Source organism: Eschrichtius robustus, chromosome 16 (genome assembly GCF_028021215.1).
Source record: "Eschrichtius robustus isolate mEscRob2 chromosome 16, mEscRob2.pri, whole genome shotgun sequence".
Taxonomy (NCBI): domain Eukaryota; kingdom Metazoa; phylum Chordata; class Mammalia; order Artiodactyla; family Eschrichtiidae; genus Eschrichtius; species Eschrichtius robustus.
In genome coordinates, this window is record NC_090839.1 from 591,354 (window position 1) to 606,311 (window position 14,958).

Consider the following 14,958-nt stretch of genomic DNA (forward strand, 5'->3'; position numbering starts at 1 on the left):
GGTCAGCGCTCTCCCCTCCCCAGAGCTGGTTTCTCCCATGGTCTTGTGACCTGCCTGCTCCTTCCCTTGATTTCCCCCATCTCCCCAATACCTGGCACCACGGGCACACAGCTCCAGGCTCAACGCCGTGAGGAGGCTCCACTAGAGTGTCACGGGGGAACCAGGTGTCCTCTGCCGCCAGCCTCAAGGTCCAGGAACGGGCCAGCTGTGCTGAGTTGGTGACTAGTCTTTGCCTGAGGAGTCCAGGAGTCCACCTGTTATTTGTTTTGTTTTGTATTTTTTTGGCTGCGCTGTGTGCCTTGCAGGATCTAAGTTCCGCGATCAGGGATTGAACCCGGGCCACAGCAGTGAGTGCGCCAAGTCCTAACCACTGGACCACCAGGAAATGTAGCATCTGCTATTTGAGGTAGCACCTCAGCATTTTGGTTTTTCCTAAACCCGTTTCGATTAAATTTCAAAGGCATCCCCGAGGCCCATGTCAGCACCTGGGGAGCAGCCACATCTACCTGAGCTACACCTGCTATAGCTCAGGAACCGCCATCCCAGCTATGCTCCCAGCCTTGGCTCCAGGAGGGTTAGGTCCTGACCTTTAGGCTGCGTCATTTTTAGTAACACATACCTTTAAAAACAAACAATGGGCACATTCTGCAAATCTGTAGTGCGTCCTGGTGCTGCTAGGAAGAGTACTGGGGCTCGTCCACGTTGCGGGGCGGACAACACAAGCCACATACGAGCAGGGAAAAATGGGCTTTAAACCAGTCAAAGCTCGCCAACCCCAAGAGGCAGGGGTCTGGTAAGGGGGAGGCTTTTCTGGAGGATACGCAGTCTGTCCTCCCTCACTGCCGCCAGGACAAGTCTGTAAAGCACGGCTCTACTCCTGTCGCCACCCCACTCAGGTCCTTCCCCAACAGCCCACTGGCTGCAGCATCAAAGCCCAGCTCCCGGGCCTGCCCTACAAGGTCCTTGTGGACACAGACCCTGTCTGACACCAGCCTCCTCCCGCCACTGCGCCCACCGGGCCTCGCGGCCTGACAGCTCGCTCTTAGGCAGAGGCAGCGCTGCCAGCCCTGAGCACCCGGGGCCTCCTCAGCGTCCTGCCCCTCCTACGCGGAACCCCTACTTAGACCTCCGACCCCGAGGCGGCATCCCTGGTCCCAGAAGGCCGGTCCTGGCGCCCGCTCCACGGATGCACAGCAGAGCCCATCACCTTCGATGGAGCCGTCCTGAACCTTGAGCACATGTCTGTGTTGTTTATTTGTTCAACAAATGGTTATGAAGCACCTGCCATGTGCCACACTCTGCTCTCAAAGCTGGGGATTCAGCAGTGAACAGAATAAGCAAAACGGACCAAAATCCCCGTGCTCACAGGGCACGTCTATGCTCCTTAGAAGACTTAAACATCTTCAGGGCAAAGAGATGTGTATTCTGACTCTTGTATCTCCATGTGTAATATCAGCATGCACTGAATGTTTATTAAGAGTTGCTGTTGAATTCAACCTACTATTGCAGGAAAAAATCATATGCCCACTTCGGAAAAATCATATGCCAACTTTGGAAGAAACAGATTTGAAAACGTCTTAAAAGGAAGGCTATTTTGGTTCTGTTTTTTTGGTTTTTTTTAAAATCCCCCCCCCCTCCCTTCCTTCCTTTCTTGGTTGCGCTGGGTCTTAGTTGCTGCAGGCGGGCTCCTTAGTTGCGGCAGGCGGGCTCCTTAGTTGCGGCACGTGGGCTCCTCAGTTGTGGCATGCAAACTCTTAGTTGCAGCATGCATGTGGGGTCTAGTTCCCTGACCAGGGAGCGAACCCAGGCCCGCTGCACTGGGAGCGCAGAGTCTTATCCACTGAGCCACCAGGGAAGTCCCTTCGTTCTGTTTTAAATACTCTATATAATATTTGATACACAGAAAGGAAGATATGGCACACATAAGTCATGATGCATCATGATAAAATAAACACCATGATCCCATCCTTCAATTTAAAAACTAGAAAACTACCAATAATTTTGAAACTTCCTGCATTCTCCCCATATACATTACCCTGAAGCAATGTTTATTACAATCTCTTGCTTAAAGAAATTTACCTCATATGTTTCTCCCTAAACAATATTTCGTTTTAATTTTTTGAGCTTAAAAAAATGGTCCTGGGCTTCCCTGGGGGCGCCGTGGTTAAGAATCCGCCTGCCAATGCACGGGTTTGAGCCCTAGTCCGGGAAGATCCCACATGCCATGGAGCAACTAAGCCCGTGCGCCACAACTACTTAGCCTGTGCTCTAGAGCCCGCGTGCCACAACTACTGAAGCCCGTGCGCCTAGAGCCTGTGCTCCGCAACAAGAGAAGCCACAGCAATAAGAAGTCTGCGCACCGCAACAAAGAGTAGCCCCCGCCCGCCACAATTAGAGAAAGCCCGTGTGCAGCAACGAAGACCCAATGCATCCACAAATAATAAATAAATAAATAAATAAATAAATAAATAAATTAAAAACACCTTGTTAAAAAAAAAAATGGTCTTAACACTGTGTATGCAGCCTTCTGTGACTTGCTGGGTTTTTTTTTTTTTGGCCCATGACTTGTTTTTGAAACTCAATTTCTAAGATTCTCCCAAATTGCTGGATATATCTATAATTCACTCATTCCTAGTACTGGACAAATTCCATTTTGGGAACAGACCACAACTTATCAATCCATTCTTCTACTGGAGGATGCCTGGTCATTCCCAGGTTTTGCTATTACTGGGGTCCTCTGAACCTTCTGAGCAATTCCCACCTACAGTTTCTCTAGGGCAGTGCCGGGCATGGGGTGATGCCCTGCCAGCTCAGGTTAGTGCTAAGGGCAGAAGTTGACAGCAAGACTTACCCAACTGTCAGAGCAATAGCAAATAAGCACAGGAGAAGATACTCAACATCTCTACTCATTTGGGAAATGCAACTTCAAACTACAATGAGACACCACTACATATCTATCAGAATGGCTTAAAAAATAACCAGACAACACCCAGTGCTGGTGAGGGTGAACAACGGCTAGACTCGCACACTGCTGGCGGCACACAAAATGGGGCAGCCACTCTGGAAGAGAGTTTGAAGTTTCCTATAAAGTTAAAGATAGGCTTTCACATGACCCAGCAATCCCGCTCCTGAGCATTTATTCAAGAGAAATGGGAATTAACGTTCACATGGAAAACCTGTACATGAATATTTATAATCGCTAAACCCAGAAGCAACACATACGTCCCTGTGAAAGGATAACAAATCGGAATAACAAATCGGAAGGCGAACACAATGGAGCACCACCGGGCAGCAGAAAGGAGCGAAGCGCCCGCCACACGACGTGGAGGACTGTCAGTGACACCGCGCGGAGCGAGCGGCTGGCCGCAGAGGCTACAAGCTCTGCGATTCCATGCACATGACGTTCTTGAAAAGGCAGCTGCACCTCCAGAGAGCAGAACAGCGGGTGCTGTGGGCATGGGGGCGGGTACCGATGAACGTGTCCCACAGCCTGAGCAGGGTGAGGGTTACACAAACCTCTATGTACTAAAACTCAAGAGAACCGTACATCGAAACAGAGGTCAATTTTACTGTATGCTTATTTTAAAAACGTAAAAAGAAAAAAACCTGGGCTTGCATTTTTTTGTTTTGTTTGCGACTTATTCTTCTAGCTAGTCATTCTCATTGTAGTTTACAAAAGTATCAGCCTGTGACACATTGGAAATTAAAACAAATAAAATCTGGTCCTTCACCACAAACAGATTAGGAAGAACTGTTGTAGGGTGTGTACCTACAAGTGGAACTTTAGGGTCCCAGAGAAGGGGCCGGCCAACCGCTACCCAGATGACCACACCCCACAATGATGGGCGCCCCCAGGCTTCCCGATTTCCCACCCATCTCTTTTTACTAATCAAGAACACAAGTTCATACATTTTTCTATTGTGGTAAAAACTATAGGACCGACCACCATAACCACTCCTACGCGTACAGTTTGGTAGTGTTACCTATTTGCACATTATCATGCAGCAGATCTCTTTTTCTTTTTTTTTGGCCACACTGCACGGCATGCGGGATCTTAGTTCCCTGACCAGGGATTGAACCCGTGCCCCCTGCAGTGGAAGCGCAGAGTCCTGACCACTGGACTGCCAGGGAATTCCCTCTCACAATTTAATTTCTATGTAACTGAATATATCAAATCTTTGTGAACGTATTTTTTCTCTTTTTTGTTCAGTAAATCCTTCTCCACCCCAAAAGCCAAAGTGAATTCTCCTACACTTTATTCTAAAGTTTTGTCACCCACAGGTCATCCGCTCCATCTGGGGTTAACCTGGGCCCAGCATGAGACACAGACCAGCATCACTCGTCTGAGCAATGCCAGCCCCAAAGTCCCAGATGCCCCCACAGAATGTCCAGTCTTCCCCTGGGATCTGCGGGTGCACTCTTCCACAGGGGAGGGCTATGGGTGGTGGTGAGGGGTCTCTATTTGGTTCCATTCTCAGAGTACTTTATTCAAAAACCTCCAAAATTACCTGAGGCAGTCTCAAAAATTTTTACAAAAGCTACAAATTCTGTTGCTTCTACACACATCATTAAATAATACTTAAAACAATCATATTTTAATACAAGCATCCATTACAAAGACAAGGTGGGTTTAAAAGCAATGAACAGAGACTCCCCTGGCAGTCCAGTGGCTAAGACTTCGCCTTCCAACGCAGAGGGTGTGGGTTCGATCCCTGGTCGGGGAGCTAAGATCCCACACGCCTCAGGGCCAAAAAACTAAAACATAAAAAAATAAATAAAATAAAAGCGATGAGCAGGTAATCCCCATGAGCCACACCTCCTGGTGTGCAGACAGGTTTGCCCCCTGTGTCCCCTGGGGACAGGCCGTGGTGGGAAGGCCACACCAGGGCCTCTCACTGTCTCTGGGGATGCCCCTCCGAGATGCAGAGGTTTCTAGGGCTGCCATGAGGTGCTCCAGCCTCCCCACCCGCTGCTGGTCATCGCAGGAATGTGGCTGGACAGGCAGCCTTGAAAGCCGCTGTGTTGCCAGGGGTAGGAGGACAGAGTGCGCAGAGTAAAGAAAGTTCCAGGCCACAAAGATAATACATCATATCATGGGTAGTCTGAAAATACAGACGCTAAGAAAAAGGCTAATAATGTAAGAAAAAGGCTGTTAGGAACCTGGGGAGAGAGAGGCACCACTCTAGGAAGAAAACGTCATCAGAGCAGGGTCCAGGCTCTGTAATAAACATGGTTTCCACAAGTGGGAATAACGTAAACAATTTATGGATTTTCAGCAATAAACTTACAGACAAGCAACCATATGTTTACAAAACACAACGTAAATTTCTCTTGACAGTGTAAAAGTAAAAGGACAAATGAAAGTCAGAGGAGGGGACGGGAAGAAAGGAAGAAAGGCCAACACCCTGCAGTCAGTGAGAGGACAATGCATGCTGTTGATGGAGCAGGACCAAGTCCTGTCACACAGGAGACAAGAGGTAAGCGCAGCTATGCTGGGACAGGAGGACAAAGACACTGCTACGTCGGGTCAGGACAGAAGGAACAGGGGATCCGCCAGGTGATGAGTCGGGACACAGCCATGAGGTGCGATGCAGTGACCGTGAGCCAGCACCTCGGGGAGGGGATGGGGTGCAGCCCGGAGCGGGCACGGCTGCATAGCCTCCCACACTTGGGGCCTGGCCCCACAGAAGAAAAACTTCACTGAAAATAAAGATACTAAAGACGAAGTACAACTGGTGTTCCAAAGACAGCTGACCTCTCTTCTTTGAAGGAATCGTCATTTAAAATCCGTGATGAACCTTGGAAAAAGGACATTCAAGAAACAGTTGGCTGGGGCGGGGGGGAGCTTCCCTGGTGGTCCAGTGGCTAAGACTCTGCGCTCCCCATGCAGGGGGCCCGGGTTCAACCCCTGGTCAGGGAACTAGATCCCGCACGCATGCTGCAACTAAGACCCAGAGCAGCCAAATATATAAATAAATAAATATTAGAAAAAAAAAAAAAAAAAGGAACCAGCTGGGTCTGGAGCACCTCACCTCCTCAGGCGAGGGAGGGCCAACTCCTACCGGTGCTGGGGACACACTCAGAACACGGTGGAAAACCGGTGGTTTGAATGCCTGACTCTGAACTCATTATCTGTTCCAGAAGGAAAAGATTAATACACTGCAGAGTAGAAGGAAATGGCCACCAATGACCTCCGCAGATATATCTGAAGAATTATAAGCAAGAGTCAACAAACGTGGAAGGGGTAAAAGGGCCGATGCTGAGGACCACAGTCGTCCGTCACCTTTACGCCTAACCTAAAATGAATTTCAAACGTAAAGAATTCCTAAATTCTTCCGGAAAACAGAGGAACCCCTAATGATGTCATCTTTCTTCCTTAATTCTAAGAAGAATAAAAAGCAACAGTGATGCTGAGCCTTAAGACAAAGAGAGAGAATTAGAGTCAAACGGATCCGTCTTTAAGAAGGGCTCCCCGCCAATCATCAAAGCACGAGAGAGAATGGGTCTAAACCCCAGGCAGACTGGCCAACCTACCAAAGAACAGTAACTAAGTAGCAGCACTTTCACCTAACAATAAGCACAATGCTTGGTCACAAAAAGCGCATGCATGCCAGTACTAAAGACACCGAACACCCGGCCCTCACAGAGGGAGCCCGAGGCTGACCAGCAAGGGCTCAGCAGACACCCCCGGGGGAGCCGAAAGGCCCCAGCATGGCCGCACCCTAAGCCCTTCCGAGGTATAAACTGAGCGACTGCCCCAGTACTGGCCGAGCATTCAGTACGGTCTATGGAATTAATTTTATCAGTAGTGACTTATGTCCAGAAACCAAATAAGGATTTTCTTTCATAAACTAACGCTTACATACAGTCAGTCAAAAGGAAAAGGTCAGAAGTTGAGCAAAACAACTCTAACTATGTGTCTGAATACAAGGAGGGTCAAAAAAAACCCTGAACATTCTCAAAAGCCTGTGCCTCAGAGAGGAGGCTGCCCGTGGTCCAATGTGGACGGGAGCCTCACTTCCGACCCGGCCCTCCTGGCCCTGCCTGCTCAGCATCCTGAGGTGCAAACAACAGGGCGACACTGCCTCTGTGTAAAGCGGGCCTAAAGCAAGCTGGAAGCCTGACACCAGAACATGACCGACAGACACAGGTGACATTTCCATCATCACAGCACTGGAGCCAACAGGTACTCACCTATGCACGAGGCTGCAGAAAGAGATTCTAGGCGGACCACTGCTATGACCAAACATTTCCAGAAAACCTTAACATAGTCTCAAAGCTAAATATGAAACTAGACAGTGGAAGGCAAAAATATCTCTTATAAAAGTAATGAGCAGGGGAGCTTTCTGGGTGTTGCTGTTCTAACCTCACAACCCCTACAATCTCAGGTACTGAAGTCACAGGTACCCTTCAACCCAGGCAGCCACCTGCTGCCCCCGGCCCTCCATGGACTAGGCCTGCAGGTCAGCAGACAGACTGGAGAACCGGAGGTATCTGTATCATGACAGAAAGGGCGTAACGTTGACTGGCAACCAGGTGCAAGTCCACTCTCGTGAATGCTTACCAGGAAGGATTTCTCACTATCTAGAGACCACCACGACATTCAAATCCTCAACTTTGAATATCACATGAAAATACTTGTGACCAAAGTCACGGTCATACAGAAGCGCGTAGGCTAAGAGACCTACTTAACGCTTCCGGGAGAGCCCACAGGCTCAGAGCAGTGCAGTGTGTGACACCGAAAACCCAACGACCCACCACCTTGGGGGCAGCTCCGCCCCCACCGAGGGGACTGGACACTCCAACTCCAGAATGAGCAGACGCCTAAGACACACATAGCGGCTCTAAGTTCATCAAACGCAGCAGATGCAGCCACGACGTCTTCTGTGTCTCCAGCAGGAACGCGTCTCGAAACGCATCCACTAGAAACCGCGCTGCACTGGGACGCCCCAGCCGGGGCTGCCCCATGTGAAAGCCCCTGGGGAGGGGGCCGCCCAGGGTTCCCACTGCTGGACTGACTGCCTCTGATGAAGCAATGGACCCTGCAACGATGACCAAAACCAACCATTCCATCAAATCTAGTACGAAACCAAGTATGAGCTGCACGAATTACCCCAGGATGAGCCAAGTGTAAAGAGACGCCTGATGTCAGAAGCGTGTCAAGACACATGCACGTGCTATCACAGTTGTACTGGTGACAGAACTTACGATCACTGCTGTAATTTTACCAACATGGTACCTACAACCTAGGAAACGCATACCACGTGCAGGCATTTAGGGGCACACATGCTCTGGACCAGGAAGCCTGTGGGGCAGGTGCCCGGTCCAGTGGGTGTTGAGAGTGCAGCTCTTGGGCTACCTGCCTGGGCTGGAGCCTGGCTCTGCGACACATGGGCTCAGTGACCTGGGCAGTTACTCAACAGCTTCATCTCCTCTTCGTCCAGTGGGGCCGCAGACAGCCTGGCACAGTGTGTCCGTGATCGAGTCATGTGAAGTGCGGAGAACAGTGCCGGGTACAAGATTAACACGAGCCGTTACTGTTACGGCCTCCAACTTACAGATGAGAAGACTAAGGCCCAGAAACGGAGCCATCGCGAGGTCACTGTGCCAGGGATCAGCAGGACTGCGATTCAAATCCAAGTCTGGCTCCAAGTGCTGTACAATCTGACTGACTCTCGGTAACCATTTTACAAAGGGGAGTAATTTTTCCCTGCCCTGAGCACAAATAACTTATTTTCTTGTACTAATCTACAAGCCTTATCTAAATTAGGTACTATATTAACCCTTTACTGTGTTTTTAAACTAAAATAAATACACAAAGTTTATAATGGTGAATAAAAGTTATGTAGGCTATACTTTTGACTCTCAGCTTGAACACTAATATTATCGTTGCATACATTTTAGATGTAAAATCCATACTTCACTCATTTGCCTTATTGTGTCGTTTGCCTTTTAAAAATATAGGAAAAGACCTGCCTTCAAGGCTTTACGGGGCAGGCATCTAATCAGGTAAGGCTGTACCGAGCTGCTAGTCACTGACAGACGCTCTGCCCCTGTGACCACCGCAAAGAGGTGAGCTGTTGGCCAGCTGGATGGTCCTTCTGGGGTGAGGACAGGACAAAGACCCCTGCCCACTCCAGGGAGCAGCAGGGGGGGTCTGATGAAGTGACAGGTCTGCCTCACGACACTGCGGCTCTGTGAGCAGTTTAAGGAATGCCACAAGTAAAAGGCAGATCACAGACACTTATGAAGGTTGGCACAGCTCCCCCAGAGGAGAGCAGGTCCAAGAGTGCCCCTAACGCCTACGTGCACTGCAGTCCAGCAGCCTGAGTGAGGATGAGACGGCGTCAGGAGCTGGCTGGACAGGCTGGCCTACTCGGCCACCAGGACAGCCCCTCAGACAGTGGGCTACAGTCACCCTTGTCACGGATCAATTTTTATAAAAGAAAGGGAAGGGGCAGATGAAACAAGTGTGGGAGTCACATGGATACTACACACCAGGGAGAAGGATGCTGTCGGTTAACAGTCAGTTAGGGTCACCCAACCAGGTAGGATGATGCAAGAGAAAACGTCACCAACAGAAACAGCATTCTAAGAGGTAAATTCCGTGTTGTCATTTTAAGGTGTGTGACGGCATTATTTGTGCTTATTCTTCAATACCACACTTTCATACTAGAGAAAATATGTTAATCTCAGTTTCCTTATCTATACAATTGGATAACAGCTACCTTGCAAGGCTGTCCTGGGGATTATGGCTGATGCATATTAAGTAACCCTGGCCTGCTCACAAGCAGATTGCTTCAGAGGGTTTGCTGTAGGGGGAGGGGAGGCATCCTCTAAGTGAATTTTAGAAGAAAACAAACTGTTTCCAACAGACGACAACTATGCTTTGACAAGTTAAGAAATACTTCGTAGACAATCCTTAAATTGTAGACGTCCTAGTTTCATCTCAAAATGAAACTGGGCCATTCAATTGCATTAAAAAATTTCAGCTTTACTTGTGATGAGCCTCATGATTCAAAGTATCAGGTAAATACAGTCCAGTAAAAATTGTTATCCGGAATACAATTTCTTTTCCAGTTAATTAAAAAAAAAAAACCAAAACAGATGTGGCCTGGTTTCACGCATCTTAAAAAGCCTATTTATCACTAAATTATCACTCTTTATTTCTTAATTTACTTAAAATTCTTATTTTAAAGGACACAGCAAAATTTTTTGCAACTGGCTGAAAAAATCTCACATTTTATTATCCAAACCCTATAGCAGTAGTTAAATTAGCAGCAAAATATAAAATATAAAGTGTTAAAATCCTGTGTAGGTGAAGAAGAAAAGACACACACTGCCGGAGGAAATATAAATTTAGCAATATATGGCAAAAATAATAAAGTCTGTATTCTGACCTAGAATTTTTCATTATTTATCTTAGAGAAACCCTCTCACAATTAAAGACACTCCTTTTTAATAAAGGAAAATCCAATGGGACCACCTAACTAAAAATCAAACATTTGCTATGCTGCTAATCCCTTCCAGTAACAGAAGGAAAAAACTAAAGCCAGGCAGTGGCACATGCTCCCTCTGCAGAGCCCGGTCCAGCTCAGTCGGGGAGGCCATGGTCTCGGACCCCCGGCGCCCGAATTCATGACCTCTGAAGCACCACAGGGCCAGAGAGTACAGGAGAACTCAGTTCTGATGGCCTCACTATAACGCATTTCACTCCACCCAGTGAAAAGAATAGAGGTGAAGGGCAGAGCGAGCTCTCTAAGAAAGGGGCTGGCCATCCCAGAGATAGCCAGGGCGGGGCTCAGCCGGCAGGGTAGCAAGTCAGCATTCCAATCCTCTGACTTCCAGGCCTGCAACTTTATAACCAACTGGCACAGAATTCCTCAGAACACAGCAACGGAGACGCCAAATGACTGCACATTTCACCGCGTACACCGCCCTGTTTTCCGGTGTTACATGTTCAGTGTAGAGAAATTAAAGGCACAATAAAATTATAAGTAATTCAGGGCTTCCCTGGTGGTGCAGTGGTTAAGAATCCGCCTGCCAATGCAGGGGACACGGGCTCGATCCCTGGCCCGGGAAGATCCCACATGCCGGGAAGATCCCACATGCCGTGGAGCAGCTAAGTCTTTGCGCCACAACTACTGAGCCTGCGCTCTAGAGCCCGCGTGCCGCAACTACTGAAGCCTGCGCGCCTAGAGCCCGTGCTCTGCAACGAGAGAAGCCATGACAATGAGAAACCCACACACCGCAAAGAGTAGCCCCAGCTCACTGCAACTAGAGAAAGCCTTGCGCACAGCAACAAAGACCCAATACAGCCAAAAATAAAAAAATATTTAGTAAATTATAAGTAACTCATGATGATGAACAAGGTTCATTTACACTCATACATTCAAAAAATATTCACTGATCACTCACAATGTATCACACAATTTGAAAATATTAGTTGGGTTTAATGTCAGGAAAAAAAGACTACGGTTTCTGCCACAGAACTAAGTTCTAAAAACCAGTGATGTAGATACACCTACAATGGAGTATGATTTTGGAGTGAAGTGGACCTTTGATGTATACAGACAACCCTTGAAAAGCAAACCACTTACGAAGGCATTTTCAGTGACACCCACTGAATGTATGGTCTCACTACATACTCTCTCTTTGGAGAATGAGATTCTGTACTTCTTTTCTGCAATTTCAATGTGAGCTACCAATACGTTTGCAAAACTCTTAGAATTTAAAACAACTCTTACCTGCTAAAGACCAAAACCTATTAAATGTCTGCAAGTACTAATAACCGAGAGAACATACCATTTCACCCATACAACGTCCTCAAACAAAATTAATGCAAAAACAACGAAAGACAAAATCAAAACTAAAAATTGTTTGGTAATCTAATCCTTAAATCCTCTGGGTTGAATTTCGAGTGACCAGTAACAGACTGCTGTTAATCCTCTTCAGGGGATGTCACTACCTGAGCACTGGCCCTGCTATCAGGACAGTAAAAGCATAACAGTTCCCTCGTTTTTTTTTTTTTTTTTTTTTTTTGGCTGCACCGCACCGCGCAGCATGCGGGATCTTAGATCCCCGACCAGGGATCGAACCCACACCCCCTGCACTGGAAGCTTGGAGTTTTAACCACTGGACTACCAGGGAAGTCCCAACAGTTCCCCCTCTTAAATGAGGGATAGCATTTTCATAAAATATGACTACTGTCATTTTTCAGAATCTGTGTCTCTTAAATTTAGGAAGCAGTTGATGACATACCTTCCCACTTACCATCTCCTGTACTCCCCCGACAGGCAGTAAGGGCAGGTACCATGACCCTCATCTTAGTGGGGCCCCATCATGTGAGCCCGAGTCTCGTCCTCTTTCAGGAAGTAAAGTCTAGTACAGATTCTGCTGACACACAGACAGGGAAGGACTGTGACAGAGCAGGAGATGAGTCTGCAGCTGAAGAATGCTCTGATCTGACCATCCAATAAGAACATAAAAACGAGCCCCATTTGGGGAGCACTGCAGTTTTAACTATTGCATGGGGAGCACCTAGAGACTCACAGGGCACCGTCAAGAGCCAAGAGTCTCCTGTCCACCTCCTGGGCAAGAGCTGGCCGTCACCCTCCACACCTGTCCCCTGAAGACACAGGGTCTGTTTCCTTACTGGAAAACTGGCTGCCCTCATTGGCTGAGATACGGTTTGCCTACAGCACTGTATGCTCCAAACCCTGTACAAAGTACTTTACAAAAGCGTTCAGGAATTTTTCAAGGGTGATTATATCTGTGTCTATCATGCTCATTTTGGGGCTTCCCTGGCGGTCCAGTGGTTAAGACTCTAGGCCTCCACTGCAGGGAGCTCAGGGTTCAATCCCTAGTTGGGGAGCTAAGATCCCACATGCTGTGCAGTGTGGCCAGAAAAAAAGAAAAAAAAATCATTTGTAAATCAATTATACCCCAATAAAAATGTTTTTAAAAAATCATGCTCATTTTATTCCCTGACTTTAAAAGCAAAGTCCCACCTTAAATAAAATTCCACCTCGTCTCCTTACTCCCAGCCTCACAGCCTCAATTTTAGTCACCCATCCAGCACCTACTGAGCATCTTCCGCAGCCCAGGACCAAGGCCAGCATGTCACACCTGGGCTCTGAGATGCAGCACCAGCAGCTTGCTAGGGATCCTGCCCGGTGGGGTCAGGTGGGTCAGCACAGGAACCAGTGCAGAGGCCCGACTCCAAGTGCCAGGTCTGAGACTGGGCAAAAAGCACTCGTCTCCAGGGTAGCTCAGCACTGAGCACAGAGCCATCCTTCCTCGAGTGAGGGGGACTCAAGAACACAAAGGGCCAAGAAACATGCAGTATCTGTTCAGTCCCAGCACCACATTAATACAATGAATGAAAAACCAAGAACATAAATTTACTCTGAGTGAAGGTTCTGGAAATGACTTGAGTCCTTCAGTCACACATCAGGATTCAGAGCAGGCCTCGGGAACAGCTCACTTTCATGTGGTTCTAACAGATTACTCCACCTCACCCATTTAATCAACAAGTGTCGGGACTTCCCTGATGGTCCAGTGGTTAAGAATCGGTCTTGCAATGCAGGGGACGCCGGTTCGATCCCTGGTCAGGCAACTAAGATCCCACATGCTGCGGGGCAACTAAGCCTGCATGCCACAACCAGAGAGCGCACGTGCCGCAACTACAGAGCCCACGCGCTCTGGAGCCTGCGCGCCACAACTAGAGAGAAGACGGAACACCGCAAGGAAGAGCCTGCATGCCACAACTGAGACCCAACGCAGCCAACAAATAAATAAATAAATAAATAAATAAATTTAAAAACAAAACAAAACAAATGTCACTGAGTATTTGGGACTAGCATGTGGGTTTTACTTTCTGGGGGGGTTAATCAAAGACAAAATTTCTAAAAGCATTATTACCAGTGGTAGATCTGACAAAAAACTTTTTATTTTGCACTAACTATAGACTAAAAGTTGCAAAAAGATTTACAGGGAGATCCTAAGTACCTTTCTGATCTTCCTCTTAACTGGCTGTCCTTTCCCAAAGGGGAGGTGACTTGCCACACACCTCCCTCAGAACCCAGCCACAGTACTCAGTACTCAGCCACAATGACTTCCGAGTGACAAGGTCACTGTATTGCAGAGCTGCTACTACGATCATCGCTTCCATTCATTCCAACAGTATTTCCTGGGCACGCAGTATGTGCCAGCCACTGTTCTCTGCACAAAACAGCCTCCCTGTGGACTTCACCTCATAGTAAAACATTAAGTATAATAAGTATATTACACAGGACATTAGAAGAATGAAGTGCTGTGGGAAAACTAAGCAGGAAAGGGAGACAGGAAACAGGAAGTGGCGAGCTGAAATTCCAGGTAAAGCAGTAAGGGAAGGCCTGCCCTCCCGGAGCCTAAGGGTGAGGGCGCCAGTGATCTGGGTAGAGCCAGGGACGGAGCACAGGAGTCTGTTGAGAGCCTGGCAAAGAGGCCACTGTGGCGGGGGGCCCGCAGAGTGAGTCAGGGGGCCAGTGGTAGGGAGACTGGTCACAGAGGATGCGGATGGCCTGACAGGCATCCCTGCCCCGCAAGGGTCCCCATCCGAGGCCACACTGGTTCCACAGCTGAGATCCCCCAGCAAGGCCTTGTCTCCTCCACGTGCCTCTCTAGTGTCTGCTCACCAGACAACCCCTGGCTGCTCTGACTTCACCAGGGCCAAGGGGGCCAGGCATGGGGGTCCTGCAACACGTGTGCCCCTCAGAGCCCCGTGCTGCTGAAAGCACCTGCCACTCAGCCCATGGCTTGGCCACGTGCCATCAGAGGTGCCCCAAGTCCCGCAACTCTGACACAGGTGGAGGGAGAGCTGCACGCTCTCAGGAAGTTTCTGAAAGCCCATAAGTCCTGCCTCATAATTTCATCTCTCAAAGTCTGACAGGTGCCTCGATCCTGAAACTCAGCACC

At 48.4% G+C, this 14,958-nt stretch overlaps 1 protein-coding gene across 6 annotated transcripts in view; it reads right to left on the reverse strand.

The window, feature by feature from the left end:
• The window catches only part of DNAJC5 (DnaJ heat shock protein family (Hsp40) member C5), a 29,070-nt gene that overhangs the window by 12,915 nt on the left and 1,197 nt on the right, over nt 1-14,958 (reverse strand). For 4 of the 6 annotated variants that reach the window (XM_068565569.1, XM_068565567.1, XM_068565565.1 and 1 more), the window contains exon 2: nt 92-233. The exons of 1 other annotated variant lie outside the window; for it this stretch is intronic. The gene's annotated coding sequence lies outside the window, so the exon portion shown is untranslated. Of the gene's footprint in view, nt 1-91; nt 234-12,273; nt 12,346-14,958 lie in introns of those variants that run through there. One more of the 6 variants, XM_068565570.1, reaches the window with a different exon arrangement.